Here is a 22,830-nt window from a genome sequence, read left to right as displayed (position 1 = left end):
GAATCTGGAGGTTAAGAAAAAATAGGCCACTTGTCAGTTATATTTCAATTCCTCTTGGAAACACTATTTGATGTGAGTAAATATGGAGTGTTTATTTTAGTTTCCTGTTCTCACAAGAGAATCAAGCACAGTACAGAAATAACTTGATTATAAAAAAGGAGGAGCAAAATATGCATGCGGTTTAAGTGCATGTCTGAAAAATAATAGAGGTGGTTTAAAATAACCTGGAAAGTTGTTTCCTCTTCCTGACCCCCACCTGTTCATTCTCTTGGTACAAGAAGTGAAAATGAGCTGGTTTAAGTGCCGTTGGATTTCTGTAAGTGTTTTACTGGTCTCCTATGTGAAAACCACTCCTGTTTTTCACTCTGCACACCTGACACGCCTGTGACGTGTTCCTTGTCAGCGTCAGGGCTGGGAGGTTATTGAGGCAATTTCCCAGTTTGACCTGCACTCCCTTCAGTAGGAAGAGTCCTTAGAAATGAGCAGGCAGGTAGGTGAATGTTGTAGGAATCTAAAGAAGGCTTGGGGTGAGGATTATATTAAAAAAAAAAAAAAAGTGTTTAGTCTTCTGAGGGTGAGATGCTGTGCTGGAGGAAGGTGGAGAGAAATCCATTAATTTGATTTCAACCATCAACACCCTGCTCTCCCCCCCCAACACTGCAGTTGCTGCTAACTTACACTTTTCCCTCCAGAAAAAGATATTCCTGGAATATTAATGCCAGTGCTTTGCATGAGTTCTGTGTCTATTAATAATCTAACAGATGGCTGCAGTTTCTGATGAATCGGATTCGGTTTCATTGATTAATCTGTCTTCTCCCCACCCCTAAGGAGAGAGGCAGCAGCTGTGCTGACCAGCAGCTGCTCTCGCACAAGCGGGAGTGTCTCCAGCCCCGATTCCTGCAGGCACCTCCACTCACCTGTCGAGGAAGCGATCCCAGTGTTGCTGCCTGTCGGGAGGCTGGTAGGGAGCAGGTCCCTCACCTCTGCAAAGTCAGGATGGAGAAGTGGGTCTGCTGAGGGGTCCCTGTTTGAGGGTGGGCAGACTGGGAGGAACCCAACCTTTGTGGTCGCATTTTTGGTTACGGTGCTACAGCAACTCGATGTGGGTGAAATTAAGGAGGTCAGTGGGATACAGGCAATTTGGGGGGGTGTGCTTAAGGCATGTAACCTCTGATCCCCAAGCCAGTGTATTAGTGGAACTGATTCAAGTGGCTCATGGGGCAGACGTTCGGAGGCAGCAGGTTTTCAGCACGTGGGGCTGGGATGCGGAATGAGCAGTCCTTAGTCCTGTCCCTCTAACGCCAGAGCTGTGTGTTGGCACCAAGACAGTGACCAGTTCCTTCTCTTGACACTTGACCGCTCAAGGAAAGTGTAAAACCACCACTCGGATGTGGAGCCAACCGTGCAATAAGGTGACTGGGAAAATCACATGAAGGTGTAGTGTGTAGTACTCCTCTGCTTTGCCTTCCTTATGCAGCTTAGCACTGACTTGGGCACTTGTGTTAGCTCATGCTCCTCTGGGAGAGCTCTTTTTATTTTTGGATTTTGCTAATTACTCACCTTGACATTATCTTGGAGCTGATGTGCAAAGAAAAGACAATGATAGATGAAAGGAGTCCCCTTTCCTGCTGCCCCTCGCACGCTCACTTCTAGTGCTGGTGTGGCTTCAGAGCAACGTGAAGCACGTCAGCACTGATGCTACAACGAACGGGGGCCGAGAAGGATGCAGCTTCTCTGCTTTCTCCTGGAGGTTAGTGCTGGCAGGGGAGCTTTATAGCAGGAACTGCTGACAGCTGCTCTGTGACAAGTTGTTACTGCGTGAGCTGGGCTGGTGGTGTCAGAGGGGAAAGAGGAAGATAAGTGAATATTGCATTGAAGGTTGCTGCACAGGGGCCAGCTTCAAGGCTGGGATGAAGGTGAGGGAGTGATGCCCAGGGTTCCTGCCACAAAAAATTATTTCTTCAAGCAGGAGACTGTCTTCTGGGTGTCCTGCTGGTCACAGACCCATGGTACAGAAGGCTTTGGGCATCTCGGATGGCTTTCTCTGGGGTGTGCCAGTACTGACAACTGCTTTCTCAGACGTCGCATCCCTGTGATTCTTAGACAGTCCCGTAACACCTCTTTTATAGGGTGTCTGCCAAGCTCCAGGTTAGGAACTCGGAGTGCATCAGAGCAATATCAATGGGGTATGACAGCTGGAATCTCATCTACTCTGTGCTTCTTCTCCTGATTATAGCCTTGATCAGGCACAGCACCATATAATGCTGATTCCCCACACACCACCACCCCCCTGCCCTGAATTTACATTTATTCATATGCCATGTTCTTTCACCTTCCCCATGGCTTCTCGGGGAAGATTGCTTGTATTAGTTTCCTGACAATTTAAAGGTCAGCGATGAAAAGAGCTGTGTATTTTTTTGCCCTGAGGCAGAGGAAGAGCTCTGTTCCAGACTCTCAGCTTGCAGGGAGCTGGGATGTTTTGAAATATTGTTTCTTATTTTGGCCTGACTTGGGATGGAGCTTGTGATTCTCTGCGATGACCTCTCCCTGGAGCGTAGAGATGCTGCCATGTGTGGTTAAAATTTAACATGCTTGAAATAGTTCCTCCAGGCGAGCTGTGGGATTCAGCCTCCCTCAGTTCTGGTCCTGTGCCAGCTGCCTGTTCCCCTGCATCGCCTCCAAGCTCTAGAAGAGAGACCAGAGCACCCTCTCTTCGCCTTTTGTAGGGTGTCATTGGCACTGTGGACAGATGGGATGCGGCTGTTCCAAAAAGGATGTCAGTTTGCCCCAGGGATGCGCATGTTTGAGGTTACTACCTAGATAAAAGCTCATAACTTCCTTTACACAAAAACTGATGATAAATGGACCCTGGTGTTGGTTGGTTGGTCTGTTTTTGTAAGCCAGGTTTATCAGCACTTTCTCCTCTTCAACATGGTGGTAGAGATGAGCTCAGCTGCCAGCAAGGGCCTTTGTATAGGAACAAGCATCATAAAAAGGCAAAGATTAAAAATTTAATTAGCTTTCAATATCAAGCTATGAAAGTTTGCTTTTTATTAGTTTGTTTCTATTTTCCTTTGCAAAAAGATTTCTATCAAACAATACAGGACTGCACACAGCTTGCGGGGCATGTCCTTATGCCAGCCTCAACTGTGTTAAAAAAAAATAATTTTAAGAAGTGTGTAGAGTGTGTGCAGGCAGCCAAGTGCCTCTCAAAATGCACTCCCAGCTGTACACCAGAACGGTTGGGCAAGGTAACACCTAAAAACCAGCCCCATGCTCCCGAGTCTCCTGGCTCTTGATGAGCCCCTCGTGCAAGGTGTCCTGGGCTGGGGAAACACTGCTGGGAGGTGGCTGTGGGATGCAGTCAGAGCTGTGTGTGTGATGCCAGAATGAAAGAGTCTGAAGTTTAATAATTTCAGATGTTCTTTGGGAAAATATTTTAATTCTCTTTGGTAACAGTGACACACTCACCCTGAAGTGTCTCTGCTAAACTTGATATATTTTATAGTTACTTTGGAGCTAGGTTAGACCCATACATTTGTGTGAGTTGTTTGCTTGCACATGTTTATTCAGACTGAACTTCCACACCTTCTCTGTGTTGTAATGAAAGAAACAGTTCTCATGGACTGACGTAGAATGATTTGTCTTGACCTATGTTTGGAAACTAGAACCCAATAAAAATACATGAACTGATTTTTCTATTAAATGAGACTATCTGTAGTCAACATGTTTCGCATCTAAAATTGACTTTAATTCTATCTTGGTTTGCCATTAATGAATTAAGTTTTGTTCTTGCTGGAATTTTTCAGCCTGGACTTCATGATGTTAGAATGGTGAATCCCATAGTCTCATCTCTAGTTTTCCTCTCACAGTTGAATTAAAAATAAAATCAGTTTCCTGTGCTTTTTTTTTTTTTTTCAAATCCTGTTTGGTCTTTTTAACTCTGAATGGACTATTTACTGTGTGAAATACGCAGAATAAATGGAAACAAAGAAAAAGTTCTCTCTGCACCTGCAGAAACAGGACAAAGCGCTCTTGGCTGGGACAGACTCTGGTTCCAGGTGCTTACCAGCTTCAGGAGTCTGAGCTCTTTTACAGTTTTGGCAGCAGTCCTGTATTGTTTGAAAGCAATCTTTGTGCAAAGAGAAACAAACTAGTAAAAAACAAACTTTCACAACTTGATTTTGAAAGCTGATTAAATTTTTAATCTTTATTTGCCTTTTTATGACGGTTATACAAAGGTGTTGCCACATCCCAGTAGAGGAGGAAGAGGCATGTATGGCTCAATGCTGTAAGAGCATGAGCTTGTCAAGCTTTGGGGCTTGTCAGGAATGTTGCATATTGCCTTGTTTGCATAACCTAATGGATTTGTGCACAAATACGGAGGTCTGCAGCTAGGCAGAGTCACAGAAAACGAGGGCGCTTGCCTCTGGGCAGCTGGAAGCTGCTCGAAAAATAGAGCTGGAATCTCCTTACTGCGACCCCAGCAAAGAGCTGGGAGCATTTTTTTTTGTTGTTTTTCTGCTCATCGCAGGGCTGCAGCTGACTGCGGTATCGCCCTCTTCCCTGCCAGAGCTGGGTTATGTCCCTGCAAACAGCCGCTGCCCAGCTGTAACGCTCCAGGGCTGGAGGTGGCTGGGGGCTCTGCAGTCCCTCCGGGTGGGAGACACTGTCAAATGTAAGGGGCTGTTGTTGCCAGAGTGCAGGAATGAGTGGGAAGGGAAAAATGACCTTTTTTTCTTTTCTCTCCAGAGGAGAAGGGTAGTGTTCAGCTGCTTACCCACTAGATGTCATGGTTGGGTCTGGATATGTGCTGCTGTGGCCAGTACTGCCTGAGCTCAAATGCCTGGCGAGGAAAAATCGCATAATTTTTTCAAGCTCACTGGCAGTTTGTGACCAACATCTTGTAAAAGCAAGACATAAATTAATTTTCATCACTTAAGCAAGGGCAGAAAGGCTGGTGAGGGGGAATATTTAAAAAACAGCGGCTCCTGGCAGGAGAGGGCACTGTGTACTTTGCTATACCCAAGGAATCGTGCATTTAGGATGAGTTTATTTTAGGTGGGAGGCTGTGCAGCCGCAGAGCAGCCACCCCATTCCCCCTGCGGTGTGATACAGGCCCTGTGCCGTGGGGAGAAGCTCCCGAGGAAAGCTGGTGAGCCCAGAGCTGCTCGCTGCGCCTCTTCCCATACCACGCTGTTTTTTAATTAAAACCTGCTTTTTACATTATGCTGGGTTAAAGTGGGTAGAGAGGCTGTTGATGGAAAGGGCTGTGGGGAAGGCAGAGCGAGCGTGGGGAGGGGTGAACTGGGGCTGCAGCATGGGCAGTGTCTTCATCGCTCTTCAACAAAAGCATCCTCACTAAATATATGCAAATAGCTTTAATCTAAGTTGATTTTCTCCCACCCCAGCTGTATTTTGTGTCTTAAACATAGTTTACCTGTTTGCTTTAAGTGTAGGGTTTCCATTTTGGGGGAAAATGGTGTTTCATTTGAAACGTATGTTCAAATTAACTCTCTCATCCATTTTCTTCTGTACAATAATTCCTGTTGCATTATAATGGGGAAAAACTGCTTGGAAGGAACCCTCCCAAACTGCATTTCTCATGGACTTTGCTTTTAATTGGAGGCAGTTTTGATGCAATTCCTTACTTCATTTTTATTTTAGCTCTGCAGATCTGCAAGGAAGGATTTCAGGTATTCGGTTTGTTCAGGGCTAAAGGCGAGCCAGCTTTCTTGTGCTTTCAGAATGATCCTCGACCACTCAACAGCCTGTTTAGTTCAGCCTTTGTATTTCTGGTTAACATTAATGGGAGCTGCTGATTTTCAGGATGACATTCCGTTTTAAGGATTTTTTTTTCCTTTCGGGATCTTCCCAAGGCGTGTTTCCATGTGGGACTTTTGTCTTTGTATAAGGACAGGTCTTTGACTTTAAAATAGCAAAAAAAAGTCAAGATCTCCTGCAATCCCCCTGGAAATGATCATTTTAACAAATGCCTGCTGCTCTGCTTAAAGCGAGCTGTCGTGTTTAGCTGCATTTTGGATGGTGTCTATAAACACAGCAGCTGTCTGCATGCAAACGGGACTTTCCAGCAGTGCATAATATGAAAAGAATCTTATTACTAGTTTAAAAAAAAAAAAAAGGCAAGAAAGGCTGAAAGAGCTCGGATGATGCCAGCTTCCTATCAGCTCCAACAATAGTCTAGACATCTTGGAGAGTCATCAGATTAATGTGATGTGCATTCAGCATTTACAGCTCAATGTTTCTTAAAGAGAGCTGGGAAAAGTGAGCTTTCCTCCAGGGATCGGTACAACCCTGAAGGGCTCCTTTCCTCTGTCCCACTTCTTATGTATTTCTTTCTCTCCTCTGATATCTGGGTTTGGGGTGTCATGGGTCACCTCTTCAGTGAATCACAACTTAAAGCATGCGATGATGACCTTCATTTAATGTCATTAACCTCACTCAGAAACCCCACAGCGTTTTGCAAACCCTCCTGGGACAGGGAGGTAGTCGCTTCATTTTGCCCTGTTGCAGGGCGGCAGCGGCTGTGGCTGTGAGATGGGCTGAGGCTGTAGGAGCTTGGGTGGGCTCTGTTGGAAGGTCAAACGGCTTCACCATCCCCTTCCCTGGTCTTCACTCAGCGTGGTGGAGATGGGACAGCTGAGATCTGGCCCTGCTCTGAACGCTTCCCCCAGCCACAAGCTGCTCTCCCGCCTGCTCCGTTAGCCCCAGCACCAGGGCATCCAGACACGGGGCAGCTCGTTCTGCCAGGGACCATTTCTGAGTCGAGTGTAGCCATCACCTCTTGAGCCAGGCTGCTCTTCAGGGTGAAAATAAACTGTGTCCCAGCTGCAGGAGTCAATTTGTAAAACATTATAAAATTCTGCAAAAAACCCTGATCCCTTGCTATTTAGTGAGTTACGTTACTCACTTGAGTGCAAAGGCAGGGATCGAAGTGGGTTTCGTGCCATCCCTCGTGGCTGGCCGAAACGTGGGTGATGCCACAAGAGAGACTTGGCTCTGCCTGCCTGCACCGAGGAGGTTCCCAGAAAAGAAATACCAAAACACCAGAGGAAAGGCTGCTTTTATGATATCTTCTGGCCCATCCAGAAGGAGAAAATGTCAGGAATTTCCCAAAAAAAGCTGTAGTCTTTCACTTCCCAACTGAACTGTCCAGAGCTGGCTGGGACAGAGGAGCACCAGTGCTTGTGGGTGTCCTGCATTCCCACCAGTGCCGAGACTGGTCATTTCTTTACAGGGCTCTTTTTTTTAGCTACATTTTAACATTTATTTAGTGCTTCTGGGTTTTTTCTTCTGGTTTGTGTTGACACAATTGTGTTGGGGAGCGTGCTGGGCTGGTACATGGCTGCATTGTTTGCATGTTAAAGGGGGAAAAAGCAGCAAGAAAATGGTGAGACTTGTGGAAAAGTAGCACTTCTTTGCTAGCATTTTTGGAGAATACAGTAGTCCTAAGCAAAGATACTGAAGAAAGAGGGAAGAAGGAGATACATCAGTTAACAAGTTATTTTATCTAGGCAAAGCAAGCTGATATCAGTAAACTCAGTGGAAGGAATAAATCCATGTTGTTATTCAAACTGGTTAGAAAAATGCATATTAAAAATAAAGTGATGGCTTTAGGGGGTTTAAAATTATGGCCATAAAAAGCTCCAACAACTAACTGATTTGAAGGTACAAGGTTCACAGTTGTTCCTGTCTAATCGCTGCCCCGTGAAAATGATTTTGCTTTTCCCTGCACCCACTGCTGGGGGCTGTGTGCTTCACCATGGAGAGTTTAAATTGCCCACCAGCTCGGGTCCTGCCTGTGGGACCGGGGATACCAGGCATGGGGCTGCGTGGGACAGTCCCCTCTGTTCCCTTTGTCCCCCCCATCCATGGAGGCTTTTCATGGCTGGAGGGGAGTGCAAGGGACAGACCCCCCAGGGTGCCCAGTTCAGCCCACACTCAGGCAGAGTTTTAGGGAGAATAAAGCAAAACGGTGCGTGAGCCCTGTCCAACGATGGTCCCGGGGAGGAGGGGGCTCAGGCAGGGCCAGTGCTGTGGGGTCACTCGGGCTGAGCATGGGGGAATTGAAAGGGAAAGCAGCCGTGTTAGACCCTCTGATTAAATCACTTTTTCCTAAATGTCACTTGAAGAGAGTGGTCGTAATGTTGAGTCATTACCAGCCATTTGCATGTACAATAGCAACAGGGAAAAAGATAAAAAATCAATACAGGAATCAATAGAGAGCTCCCTGCTCTAGGTCTTTTGCCGGGATCTTACCGTTAGTAGACACTTAAGGAGCAGAGGACTATTAATTAGAGGAAACATTTGCCATCTGGGGCAAATGACTGGCAGCTGGAAAATCCTTGGATTTTTTTCTGAGTTTTTGAAGGTGGGTTTCTTTTCCCTTTCTCTTCTGGACTCCTCTGTGTCCCAAGTGAAGCATCTCCTTCCCACCTGTGTTTTGAAGGAAGAGAGAGGTTTCTCACCTGGGATTTTTGGAAAGGATGAATTTCCAAAACTGGTGAGCAAAAGCCTGGGGCAGCCCTGCTCAAGTTTAAACCCTCTCTTAAATCTTTGGGCAGTAAATCTCTGTTCTCTCCTCTCTCGTACCCATCCCACCCAGCACTGCTCACAGCCTGAAATAGCCCATAAATAAGAAACATATTTTGTTGTTTTTACAAAGAGCAGCTGCTGGGTTTCCAGAAGAGGGGGCTCTCGGCAGGCAGAGCATCCTCTGAGCACTGCTGGAAGCCTCCGCTCTGGCTTGAGCAGGACTAGGACCAGGTGGATGGGTTGAGCATCGCCCTTCACTTCTTTTACCCAGGCTGAGTGACTTGCATCAAACCTCCAGGAAAAAGCCTTGCTGCCCCCAAGGGCTGTGGCATCCCTCGATGCCCAGCTCATCATCTCACCATCGAAGTTGGTGCCATGGGTTTGGCTGCTTGTCGCTGACCCTTGGGAAATGGCCCTGTGGCGAAATTCAGTCTCGGAGCTCCCAGCCCACCCACCCACAAACATCAGGGGGGAAAAAAGAAGTGCACAAATAATTACAAAAAAATAATGCTTTTGCTTATTTTTGTGACAGTTCCATGAGCCAAAAGGGAGACAGAATGCAGTGAATATTTTTAGGGATAGCTTCAAGCAGCCGTGCCGGGGTGGGCAGGGGCTGTGCTGCCGTGGTGCTCCCTGCGGCATCGCACCCACAGGAGGGTTGCGCATGGCATCGGGTCGGGGAGCACACACTATTTCTCAGGCGTGGGGTCAGGGCCTGAAGCAACATTTTTTTTAGCATTTTGGGGGAGTTATAATGAATTTTGGATGTGGGAGAGTGTGCACGATCCTGCCTGGACTAGCTGGGCTGTGAACCTGGCTCTTGGCAGTGCGTTTGCTTTATTGTCTGCGGTTGTGTATTTACTTTAATTAATAAACATACGCTGAAACCACATTTGAGATATTGTTTCTCCTCTGCATCGTGGTTTAGCTGATCCCAGGCAGCCACTATTAGATGGCTTTGTATTTTGGGGTTTTTTTCATACTCGCTATTACTACTATGAAATCATTGCCAGGCCCCAGGGAGGATGATGAAAAAAAAAAGCTCTTTAAAAACAGCAATTATTCTTAGTAAAATATTCTAAATAATTCATTGCTTATTGGCTGCACTGTGCTATTAAATGCCTTTTAGCTACTACTTGTATAAACTCTTAAAGCCCTGGTTCAAAGCCAAGCTCAGGTTAATGACACAGCAATTTCTGCAAGAAGCTCAGTGCTGCTGAGAAAGCAGCTCCTGCCAAGTGCTTCATGGGGCCGGGCACGGTCCTGGGGGGTCGAGGGGGCTGTGGGGTGCCCATGCTGGGGGCTGGTGATGCTCCCAGCACCCATCCAGCAGCCCTCAGCAGCTCGGGGGCAGGATGTGCGTACGGGTGCGCAGGAGGGCTGAGGCTCGCCCCTGCCTTGGAGCGGGTAGGTCGGGTTCAGCTCCAGCACAGGATTTAGCCCTGTGGCTTCAGGCAGTAGCTTTACCCCTGCTCGTGTTGGCACTGCTTTTCTGTTTGTAGGGTTAGATCTTAAATGCGTCCGGGTTCGTTGGGCTGAGGGGTTTTCAATGCGTGCTGTTGCTTCTCCAGGTGATGGAGAGGCGTCTGTGGGCGTGTGCCAGCATCACTGTACTTGATTTTAACTATTTTCTCAGGATCTCTGCATTTAGAAAGTCTTCTCATTCTTGCCCACGTTCTGGAGAAGCTGGGTGGAAAATACACTGTATTGGTGTAACACTCAGGTTACAACAGTAACCCTCAGGATTTAAGAATGGTGACAACTGCCTTTAATGCATGGAAGAAAGGGCAATAAATGAGAATACAGCAGTAGCTCTATTAACTTCCTTCTCCAGCAGCCTGTTTTCTATGCATGCACGCTGGAGATAAATGAGTGCGCTCAGCAGGCTGGGCTCACCGCAGTGCCAAGCGTTCCCCATCTTTGTAGTGTGAAGGCGGTTTTTCTTTATCATATGCCTTCTCACCTCCATCATTTATTTGTTTCTATTTGGTTTAATCCCAATCATTTCCTTTTGCCTCATGCACTTCAGCCACTAAATCTGATCTGGATGAGTCCTTGCTTGGCTGCTTTAGTGCTGGCAAAAGGCTGGATGACAGGGCTGAACTGGGCACAGCATTACACCCAAGGCATTTGCCTCCAGCTCATCGCTTTGAGCATCACTTTCTGGTGCAGCTATAACGAAATGACTGAAAGATCCTGACGCACAAAAATTTTAATTTAAATTTTTTCTACAAAGCTTTTTTTAATTGCTTCTGCCTATTAGCAGGTATTAGCATCTCTTTGCAGCGAAGATCCTAAACAGTTGGGTAAAAAGTAAGAGCTATGACATGGCTCAAGAGACGTCATGTACATCAGATCTCAAGGCTGTTTTCATCAGCGATTAAAGCAGAGCTTGTGCAGTCTGTAGGACAGGGCGTGTTTCCAGGGGAAATGGCTGGCAGAACCAATTAAAGGTTTTTCAGTTTCATTCGCATTTAAAAGATGAACATTGCGGAGTTTTGGCAGTCACTGGGCTATTTATTTTGTTATTTCAAGTGTAAAATAGGTCACATCACGACTTAAACCACAGAACTGTTTGCAGAGTTGATTCCACTTAGTTTCCAAGAAACAGTATTTTGTTACTAGAGCTGAAAAATATCCATCTCAGCTGCTGGCCCCCGTCCAGAAGCAGCTCACCCCGTGGCACTGGGGTCTCTTCTTTCAGGCTCAGTTAAAGACATGGGATTTGCAGGATCTGGCTCAGGGTGCTGTTCAGAAACCAGCGGACATAACGTAAGGTCTGTTCTTCCCGAAGGTCTCCAAGAATTTCACAAACGGTGACCTTCGCTATATCTCTTGGAGGTAGGTAAATAGTAATATACTAATTTTACAGATGACTAAACAGCGTGGAGTGTTTAAATGACTTGGCCAAGGTCAGAGCAGACAGTGGTGGGGCTGGGAGGAGAGTCCCATCCTGCTAAATCCCGTCGTTTCCTCTAATAGCTCTGAGCAGCCCCTGCCTTTAGCAGAGCTCGATGGTGTGGTGTTGAATTTAAATGGATCTCAATTTCATATACAGCAAATGCCAGGATATAAACTGGGGTTTTCAGAGCAAATCTTTTATCTGGGCAGTTTTTAAGGACTGTTTCATTTAAAATTGCACTCGGCAGAAATCGGGCTCTTAGAAATCGGAAAATAAGCTGCCTCCTGAATGACAGCTACGAGGGAACAGGCGAGTTAGGGGATTAATTTGTTTGATTAAATCTTTAAAGAGTTTACTCTGAGAGTGCAGACAGGCCTACAGATTATAGCATGGGCGCAGTGGTGGGCAAAGGAGTTATTTAGATAGAGCCTACGCGCTGTCTTTCATTTTTCTCAGTCCATAATGAATAAATAAAATAAAAGCAAAGCCACAACCGAAGCTGTGGAATTAATTACCATACTATTTTTGCTCCTCCAGGATAATAAAATAGTGCAAATGACTGATAGCAACTGAAGTGCCTCCAGCAGCCACCAGCACCCTGACACTGGTGCTCCAGGGAGAAATCCGGTGGTGTAAATCACCGTGCCAGGAGCGATCAGTTCTATGGCTTGTGCTCTGAGGAGAGACTACACTTTATCTGGAAGGAACTCCAGCATTTGGGCACCATAAATTGTGCCTGGATTAGGCTCTTATCAGGTTATTTAAAGATGCACAGCTCATATTTCTGTAACACTGCTGATATAAGGACCCGAGGCAGCCACATATCAAAATTGTTGGCCAGAAGTTAAAGTCTGACCCCAAGTTGAAAACACAAGTGTTGACTGTGGCCATGGTATTTACACGTGCTTTCTAAATCTGCTGTGGATCATAGCATCATAGAATGGTTTGGGTTGGAGGGGGCTTTAAAGGTCATCTACTCCAACCCCCCTGCTGTGGGCAGGGACATCTTTCACCACAGATGAGGTTGCTCAAGGCCCCGTCCAACCTGACCTTGAACAATTGCACAACTTCTCTAGGCAACCTGTTCCAGTTGGACAGATACTTCAGGGTTTCCATGGTAATAAGTTACTGCTGGGGAAGAAGAGGCATAGCAGAGCCAAAGCCTGGTTCCACATGGCCAGTGGAAGAGGAAGTCACTTACACAAAACTGAACCCATGTTCAAAAGGCACCAAGAGTCTTGCTGTGTGCAAACCATTGAACATTGCCAGGTTTTATGCTTAAAGCATCCCAGCCATTGACCCAGACACTGCTGGGCCTGTAAAATTTTCCCCACTGTGTGTGGCTGCTGGAGGAGATTCTCCAAAATAGCCATTATTTTTCATCTTTTTTTGATCTGCAAACCTGCACCAGAGTTGAGGATCTGTAGCCAACCAGAGCCAAGCACAAATGGCTTGGCTGAGGGTTGTAGTGTGAAGATGGCACACCTCTAAATCGGGGCATTGACTGCACTTGCAGCCACAACATCATGGCCCAATACATCATGCTGGGTAATTTTTTCAATTTCTGCGCTCACCAGTAGAGCAAATTCTCTCTCAGTGCCTTGAGTTTGGTCTTCTCCATCATCAGTGGAGATCAGCCCGTTTGCTCGCTGGTGGCAGGAATATGTGGTGGGTCTGTCCTGCCTCCCCACCAGGAAATGACAAATTGCCACCCACCACCCCTGCAGAGACACCAGGAGCCTCATCCCTCCCCAGAAGGGCTCCTTTAGTGTCAGGACTTCAAAACATAACAGCAACAGCAAACCCCAAATGGGAAGGAACCAAATTAGCTCCAGACAAACCGGCCACATTTGGCAATGGCAGATTTAGATTTGTGGCCCCTGGCCACCCCACTGGCTCTGGGGGATGAGGTGGGTTTGGGGATGCATGAAATTTCTTGGTGCAGCAGGATTTGTGCACTGCGTGTGGCTCGGGGCTGGATGGGAGATGGCGAAGAGGCTCCAGTCAGTGCCACAACCCAGGAGGGCTTTTGGTGAAATAATTTTTATCATCCAAACATTAAAGCAATTGCTGAAAGCACGCATTCAAGGCAGAAACAAGTTGGAGACACTGAAGTTTTTGATCACATTAACGAGCTCTGTTTTCATGAGGGCTAAGAGACTGAAACATCCCCATTTGTCTCTGTGTTTCTGCTGAGCCCCCAGTGAGACCCCGCTCGCAGGCAGCCTCCCACGCAGCTTCTGAGAAGTGGCTTCCGTGTCGCTGGCCATTTGTTGCTGCCATCTGATAACATAAGCACATTTATTTAAATCAATAGCAATTAATGTTGGGGGGTGGTGGGGGTGGTGTTTCCCTTCATTTTTTCTAAGATATGCAATGCACCAGGAGCATGGCAACACAGGTTTTTACTTTATTTAATGACTGGATGCAGCAGTTCCCTGCTGGCCCCCAGGCTGCAGTGCACTGGCTGTCACAGAAGAGCAGCTGAAGGAGCTGTTTATTAACTGAGTTTACTCCCCAGGAATATGAGGCTGGCTTTTCATAAACCCGGTGTTGATGATGGGGTAGGGTGCTGCTAATCAGGGACAACTCCCCTGGACCAACCTTTCCTGGGACACCTTAGGGAAAGCCATGCAGTTGGGGCTGGATCCTCCCCACACCCCTGGCCCGGGCAGTGCCCTCAGCTGCATTAATCACTTCAGGGCCAATAATCCCCCAAAGCCTTCACCCAATTTGCCGTTACCTGCCCAAAAGGAGGGATGAGCTCGTTTCAGAATTTGGCCCTCTGCCTAATGACTCTGGGGTGGGCAGGTATAAATGAGGGGCAGCCTCCAAAATTAGGTGTACTCAGTGTGGCTGAGGTTGGAGGCAGGCTGAGTCCATGCTGTATGGTTATACTAAAGATTTTTTGTCTTGATTGCAAGTTTTGAAGGGTGGAAGTGGCTGTGGAGTGGTAGAGCTGTACCCTTAAACTGACCATAGGAGATACCAGGTGGGAGATATTTCTTAAAAATTAATTTCTTCAATGTAAGAAACTGCAGGAGAGCTCAGTGTATTTAAATACCTCACTGAGCACTTGGAAATCTGGTACCAGGCTTGCAAATGGTGTGTGGGGTGAGTATCTGCCTTGTGAGGGATGGCCCAGGTGGGAAGGGGAGGCAGGATGTCCCCAGGTTTGGTGGCCACATGGGGAAGCATTCGCAGTGTGGCTGCGTGTGACCCCAGGATATGTCCCTTAGTACAGTGTCCTCAGCTGCTCCTTGTCCCTGCCCCCATGTCCCCATGCAGCTACAGCTATCCCTGATGGGCACCTCATTGTTCTGTGCCTTTGAGGAGAGCTGTTGGTGAGGTTAACTGTGGATGGTTTGCTCTGCTGAAAGGCCACAAGCAACTGCTCTGAGGGGACTGGTGACAGAGATGGGGAAGGTGCTGGCTGCTGGTGCCATCATAAGCATCTCCTGCAAGCTGGGAACCCTCCCTAAAACTGTGTGTCTTTAAAACACTATAGAGCTGAATGGTTGGTTTTTTTGGAAGTGTTTGGTATGGGAAAAAGTGAAAACAGCCAAGTGACACTGTTGCTGTCAGAGGGAGAGTCAGAGGCTTTCAAAAGCCTGGAAGGACTTTGTTGCAGGTGGCAACTCAGCCTCCCCCTCTGGCCTGAGGTTCATCGGTCTCTGCAGCTTCATTCCCTTGTGTCTGGTTTATGAGATGGGTTTGCTCGGTGCCCCTCTGGGACCCCCAACCACAGAGGTGGTGTGTACCAACCTGCTGGGCTGGACTCGCTTGGTTTGAGGGTGCTGGCTTGGTGGAGGTGATGGTTTTCAGTGATGCTGAAGCATCACTGCACTGTGGAGAGGGTGGCTAATGAATGTGAACATCAGTCTTGCTTTTTATTTGCAATTAATGCTGGCTTTGCTCCTTGAACTCTTGTTTTCTTCAATGCGTGCATGCCTGTTCTGAATCATTAACCTGACAGCCAGTGAATAGTAGCCTTTATTTTGTCATCTCCAAAACAATAAAAGTCCTTTTGTGGAAAATGAATGGAAGATCAGGTTATAAAAATCCTACAGACATACTGTGGTGAGTCACTGAAAAGCCCAGGTCCCTCTCTTGTTCACATCACTCTGATGTTATCCACACAGGTACCGGGGGAAAAAAGAAGGCCCCAAATTATTAAAGCCATAGTTCAAGGGCAACTGAACAATATACATCCGTAATACACTGGATGAGTGGTGATGTGAACCACAGAGGAGCAGGGCTGTGAGGGAAGGGGAAACCTGGCTGTGGCAGCAGCGGGTGCTTCAGCAGAAGGACAGAGGAGCCCTTTGCACGGGGCAGCATCTCATCCTCCCTGCAAATGCATCCTGCGGGGCAGGAGGGCTCTGCTCGCCCACGCTGCTGCCAAAAAGGTCCAAGTGCAGGCATGGCCAGTGAGCTGCCCTGAAATGATCCTTGCCTTTCTCAGGCTGGGTTTGCACTTAAACTTTGAACTATAAAGGCACTGTGTGTTTGTGATAACCTAAAGCTGTTACAAGGTGTACCCTGCTGGCATCCCGCATTACGGCTGCTGGTTTTACCCCTCTGCAGCTCCCTCAGGCCAGATCTGTTCCCAGCTTTGGTGTATTTGGGCTAACTGAAGAAGCAGAGCTTTGCTGGCTTGTGTCAAGGCAAGGTCCTGACCTACTGATTTTGGTTTGCTCTAGGGTAGGAAGTAGCTGGGTTGGTGCTTATATGCAACAAAAGTGGGAGTGATTACCTGGGGGTATGGCGTGGTTCGGCTGACAAATGTGTTCACTGTAAAACGGCAGATTTTCAATGCAAGTGCTGTCCTATAGCTTTTCCTACATCTGACGATGGACAGATCTTCTAGTTTGGTCAGCAGTAGAGAACAGGAGCTGGATACCCAACATGTATACGTTATACAGCTTTGCAAATTGAAAACAAGTGTGTTTCCCACTATCTTTGTCAAAATGATGGTGCTGGGACAAATCCAGAGGAGCTCTCTTGAAGCCATGGCAGAGGTTCCAAGTTCATGTGGTGGTGCTGAGAACAGGATGATCCTGCCGAATTTTAGCAGCAAGTCTTTGCAGAACAAAGAGTTCCTGTAAAGCAAATGGCCCTGAGCTGCAATTTAATTGCACTTCTGTTTTTCTTTTATTATTATTCCAGAAGCAGTTTGGATTCCCGTGATATTCTGCTGTTATACGCATATGTAGGAAGCAGTCTGGCAAGAGCCAGCTTATGGTGTAGAAAGAAACATCCTGGGGGAGTGAATGCCTCAGGGATGAGGTTTAAACTTTGTTTCCCCACACAAGTACTCCCAGCTGAAGGAAGGGTTGAGTCAGTGGAGCAGCAGGTAACATCCCTGCTCCCACCGAGAGCATCACTGCTGTCTCATAGTTTTAGCTTTAGGTTGTAGGTAGAATTTGTGGGATTTCTGGGTGGTACAACCCAAAAATGCACAAGATGCAGCATGGGGGTGGAAAACAGCCTTCTAAACCCCTCTGGACAACACAAGAGTCACCTCCTCTACCTGGTGGCTGTGCCACCAGCACCACCCTGAGCTGTCCCCAGGAGGGGTCTGGGGAAGGGCTGGGAGCAGTATTGCTCCTGCCTAGGCTGGTGAGGGGTCTGGATGCCACCTCTGCTGTCATCTTGCCCTCTGTGACATCTCCCTGCATTGCAAGGAAACCCATCCTAATGACCAAGAAATTGCTTGTCTAATTAACTCTTGCATTTCACCCATAATAGACCTTAAGCAGCCTAAGTGTTATCGACCCTTGGGAAAGAAGAGTCACAGAAGCATCCCGATTAATGAAAATAAATTTCAGGAAATTCAGATATTCTTCCTCCTGAGGACAGAGTGCGGGGTGGTTGATGCTAGAGCTGAGGAAGAATGAGGCATGTTCAGCTCTGCAGGGGTTTGGTGTGTGCAGGGGCCTCCAGAGGCTTCTGTACTGCTGCTTTGCTCTTTGGATGGAGAGAGGAGGGCGTTTGCATTGCCAAGGATGAAATAGGGAAACTGAGGCAAAAGGCACCAACTTTGCTGCCCTAAATGACCATAGGCCCATCTGGTGTGTTTAAGGTGTTACAGGTGATGAAACGGACTTTCCTGAGGCTCATATCTTTGCAGCATAAGAGGAGGTCATGGAGAAGATGACGTGTGTTTTCACGCTGTTGAAGCCTTAAGCAACAGCAGTGGATGTAATGTTGGACTGGTTTGGGGGCTTTGCACTGTGCTGGCAACCTGTGAGCTGGGGTTAGAGCAGCCCGTGCTGCTGGGGCTCTCCCAGTCCTTGTGCTTGGCTCGGCAATGTGGGGCTCAGGCTTCCCAAAGTTCCCCACTGTCCCTGGCTGCTCAAGGCTCTCTGGTTTACTACGTCTGCCTACCTTCTGCTGCTCAACTTGGAGCTTTCCAAGGGAGAAGTCCAAGTGTCCATGAAACTTGAAAGCAAAAACTTCCTAGCAGCTTGCAATAAAAAAACTAAGCAAGCTCCTGTTATGAAAATCTATGGAAAAAACCTCTTAATTTGCGTGTGGTACCTCTACATTGTATCTTAAAGAAATTTGGAAAAGAAGGTTGACATTGCTGCCCCCATTTTACAGCTAGAAAAACTGAGGCACAGAAAGGAAAAAGATTTCTCCAAGCTTGCTTGGCAGCAGAAGCAGGGAGAGCCATTGTGCCTCCTAAGGCAGAGTGTACCTATTACAGCACCTCCTTGTTATTATTAAAATATCTTTTTTTTTTTTTCCTCCAATTTGAGGACCTTATTCCACAGGCTGCCTTTCGGGGTGGGAGAGGGGTGGGGGGAGGGAAGGCAATTTAAAAAGAAATACCAAAGCTATAAGAATCTAGTTCTGTTGTAAAGACAGAACTTGAGGAGCAAAAGGAACTTACAGTATTTTGTCCTTGCTTGCCATTTTAAGTATAGGCCCCCTCTGCTTTTCTTGTTATTGCAGCATAAGTATTTAGCAAAGCATTAATCTTGCTTGTCAGTAATAACATGCAAATTAAACACCTGCTCTAGGAATCTGTAGTGCTTTGTTCCATTAGATGGTATTGACATGTCAGATATTTGGACTTTAATTCAGAAAAATGGTGCCATTTTCATTTATCTCTCCTAATGAAGAATGAAGGTGTGCACTGATACAGGGCTGCCCACAGCAATGCAGCTAAAAGTGAAAAACAATACTTAATATAGCCACTAAATTACATGTGACATCTCATTTAAAGATAAACAGCCTGAAGGCATATGTCCAAGTGGCATTGATGAAATTTTTAAATGTTCCTTTGAATTTTCATTTAACCAGTAATTTGGTAGTGAAGGTGCTGTGCTGGCTGGCAGATGTAAAGTGTTGCTGCTTTAAATGTGAACTGAAAGCAGAAATAGGAGAAAGATACAAGTGCTGAGGGAGACTGATATGGATTGACCCAGACATTCCCCTCCAGTCCCATGGGAAAGTAGGAGCTGCACCCAGTAGATGGTGGCCATGAGATGGGTGGATGGGGCTCTTGTGCTCCTTGCTGGAGGACAGGTCTTACGAGGAGCGGCTGAGGGAACTGGGGTTGTTTAGTCTAGAGAAGAGGAGGCTGAGGGGAGACCTCATGGCCCTCTACAACTACCTGAAAGGAGGGTGCAGAGAGCTGGGGATGAGTCTCTTGAACCAAGGAACAAGTGACAGGACAAGTTGCACTAGGGAAGGTTTAGACTGGCTATTAGGAAGCATTTCTTTCCAGAAGGGGTTGTTGGGCGTTGGAATGGGCTGCCCAGGGCAGGGATGGAGTCCCCATCCCTGGAGGGGTTTAAGAGTAGGGTCAACATAGTGCTTAAGGATATGGTGTAGTTGAGAACTGTCAGTGTGAGGTTAATGGTTGGACTAGATGATCTTCAAGGTCTTTTCCAACCTAGATGATTCTGTGATTCTGAGATGTCAAAGCTGACTTGTCCCCACTTGCAGAGCTGAGCTTTTGAGAGCGACACTGGTACCAAACAGTGGGCATGGTGTGGGGGTGTGCTTCAGCCTTGCAGAGCTGCATGTGCACTGTGAATGATGTTCTGTGGTCTTGGGAGCTGCAGGTTGGACACTGCTGAGCCCCCACTGTGTCATATCTGACCCCATCTGCCCATCTGGCTCTTCAGCTTCCTGTTTTCTACTTTCTGGAAAAGTTCAGATCCACATGGAGAAATGCTCCTTAGCAATTTAAGCTACACAACCAACCTTATCTCTGGAGATGGGTTTTCCTCTGTGTGGGGGATCACAAGGGATGGTCACTGGGAGCTCATTCCCTGCCCTGAGGGATGACCAGTTACACCTGCCGTTACAGTCACCAGTTCAATCTGTGCTTAAGGACCTCCTGGCTGGACACCTCACAGTCTTCTAACCTGATCCAGTGCTTTGGTCACCTGAGCTGCAGAAAGAACTTCTCTCCCAACATCCAGTCAGTATCCTTTACTCTGGTTCAAGCTCGTTTCTTCCCAAATGATCCATCACAAACATGGAAATTGGGTCCCATCTTCCATCTTAGTAAGGAAGCCCTCTGCATTTGAAACTTATCACGTTCCACTCTTGTTCTTTTTTCCAGCTAAATAGTCCCGGTTCATTCAGTCTTTTTCCACTGCTTTCCCAGGCTGGTTTTGTTTTCCTCTGGACCTGTTGCTGTTGGCTTTCCTGTGTGATGCCCAGCTAGACACAGTAATGAAGCTGAGGCTCTTTCAATGTGAAACAGAGAAGGAAGTTTTTTGGTTTGGGTTGTTTTTTAGGGTTATGTTTCTGTTTGTGCAATAGAAAGCAACTGATTTTCAGCAGGGCTTCATCCTATGGTTTTGCTTGTGTGGGCTATCTGGGCCATCAAGAAGCAACTAATTCCTTGTTTGTGTGTGCAGCTGGGGCTTTTCGGTACCTTGCACAGCCTGTTCCTAGAGGCAGGCCCTGGGGCAAAGCATCTTGTGGTAAAAATAAAGACTTCCAGAGGGAAGGCACAAAGTGCCATATTCTCCTATCGATACTTGCCCATCTCTTTAAGTGACTGCTTGAACTGGTGTCTCTACGATGTTTTTGCGGTTGTTCTTAGATGATAGCCTTTGATTTACTTTCAACTAATTTCTTTTGAGAAATGCTCCAGAGATGAGCTCTGTGATTTATTCTTGTCCAAGCTCTCCTAAATTTACACCAGAGACTTTTTGTTTTCTTGCTTGTTTTCCCCCAGTACGTAACAGGCAGCAGCAGGAGCAAGCTCAAGCAGAGGCTGCTTTTGTGGCCAGGCACTGAACACACAAATGACCAGGATGCAGAGCTTCAAAAACGTTCAGCAGCAAGAAAAAGCCATGTCAGAGGCAAACAGCAGGCATTTATAGACCATTCCCCTCCAAATCTTTGATTAGTCACATTTAATGGGATTTCTTCTTATGTTCTTGAGCTGCACAGCTATGCTAGTGTTTGACCATGTTCATAGTCACCTATTGCCAGCTCCAGCCAACCCCCATACATTCACTAAATGTTTCTTTGCTTCTCCTTGATAAATGTCAGGCTCAATCTATAATGCAGCTCTCAGAATTTCCTGGTATGGGGTCACTTGGCATTCAGCACTTGGAAAGATCACATACTTCTACTTGTTCAGTCTTGATTTTGATCAAGAGAAGAGCTGATGTCATTTCAGCATTCCTAAAGCTCCCCCTCCCCTTTGGCTTTTTTTAGAGTATAAAGCAATTTGACACAACAGGCTGTGCTTTGTTGGTTCTTATTTTTGCATGTGACAATATCCATAATAAACACAGGCTGGGATTGCTTGTAGAGAATCTACACTTATTTTGAATAGATCCCTTTCCTGTTCCTCCAAAGATGTTTAAAATCTGCCTTATTAAAAATAAGAAATCAATGCATTTCCCCTCACATAAAATATTAAAAGCAGTGTGATGGGTTTTATTGTTTAATAAATAGTTTGCACTCCCAAGGCTCTTTCCAGCAGAGAACGAGTACTTCAAAAGCCTTTCCAGTGTCTGGCCATGCAGCTTGCCTCTACCAAAGAGTTCTTAATTCGCATCGTACCTCTAGACGATGTGCAATTGTCAACCCAAACCCCAGCGCTTTCTAATCGTGGTTGGCACGAGCTTCCCCCTGCTGTCTTTCAAGCTGCAGGGAAGTCAGACATTTTCATACCCGCTAGATCTCTGGGTATTTTGTGATAGAGACAGCAGCCCATTAAAAGCTGGACCTACTCCACCAGCTAAGCAGGAATTGGGTATTTCTAAGACTAGCCTCACTTATTTACGCTACTGAAGTATCTGTACAAAGTATCCTTTAATTTACTTCCCCCTAGACCATGAGAAATAGGGCTTTTCCATGTTGTTTAGCTGGGAATCAAGGCTTGGAGAGGGGAGGGGCCTGTCCGCAGAGAGCCCAGGGCAGAGCCACGAAGCTGCAGAGGTCTGCTAGCATCATGGCCTCATCCCTGCTCTGGTTTCTCGTTCACGTTTCCCTGAGCTGTGCAGCCCTGTGACAAGTGACATTTAGCAAATCGTGTCAAACTGAGGATTTCTTGGTATGATTCTTTTGGCCTGATGGAGAGGGAAAAAAAAAGCCTTAGTTTTTCTTGCTAGCTCTTGCTAATTATCCCAGAGGTCTCTTCAGCAGCAAATGCTCATGAAGAGCTGTGCAGGGGAGTCGAGGCTCTGCTGAGTTTCCTTCACCCCTGCATTTCTACAGTTACACATAAGGTGTTGCTTTGGTTCACAGATGATGACTTGCAATATTTGGGTGGCTTCACCTCCTTTCCCCTGGCACAGCACAGGTTATTTGGAAATGCTGAGGAGCAGCAGCCCACAGAGTGTGCAAGGGCAGCTCCTGCCAGCCCCAACCAGCTGGGTGTGGCCCCACCATTCCTGTCCATGCCCCTCAAGAAAATTTAATTTCATAATAAGATGCCTAAAATTCACTATTACATGGTCCTATTTTATGGGGGCCTTTGTGTATCTTTTCTGATTTGCCTCACTCTCCTGGATGGCATGTCAGAGCTCTCTTGGCCCAAAAATTGTGGTGTCCTTTAGGTGGGTCTTTATGGGTGACAGACACTGGGAAAGGTGGGGATAAGTTGTGATCTCAGCTCACAATACTAGGGGAATGGGGTGTTTGAGAGACTCTGTTACAACAAGATGTGAGCAAAAATGGCAGCAGGGAATAGATTCTTAATTTAAATAATGAGCACCCCTTGTTGCCTGACAGATGGTCATTTTCTGAGAAATGCAAAGTCTCTTTGGAGGGGTCAGATTGCTTGTATTTACATGGAATAATGAGGGAGAGGCACCGGTCCCAACACATGCTGTGTTTTTCACATTTTTCCAGGGGTATTCCCAGCTGTCTCTGAAAAGAGCAGA

The 22,830-nt window shown here is 46.7% G+C and overlaps 1 protein-coding gene across 3 annotated transcripts in view; it reads left to right on the top strand.

Annotated features, from left to right (window-relative positions):
* MAPK9 (mitogen-activated protein kinase 9) overlaps positions 1-22,830 on the top strand; it is a 79,326-nt gene that overhangs the window by 35,234 nt on the left and 21,262 nt on the right. The window lies entirely within an intron of this gene.

Source organism: Strix aluco, chromosome 13, assembly GCF_031877795.1.
Source record: "Strix aluco isolate bStrAlu1 chromosome 13, bStrAlu1.hap1, whole genome shotgun sequence".
Lineage (NCBI taxonomy): Eukaryota > Metazoa > Chordata > Aves > Strigiformes > Strigidae > Strix > Strix aluco.
This window is presented reverse-complemented; position numbering and strand designations above follow the sequence as displayed.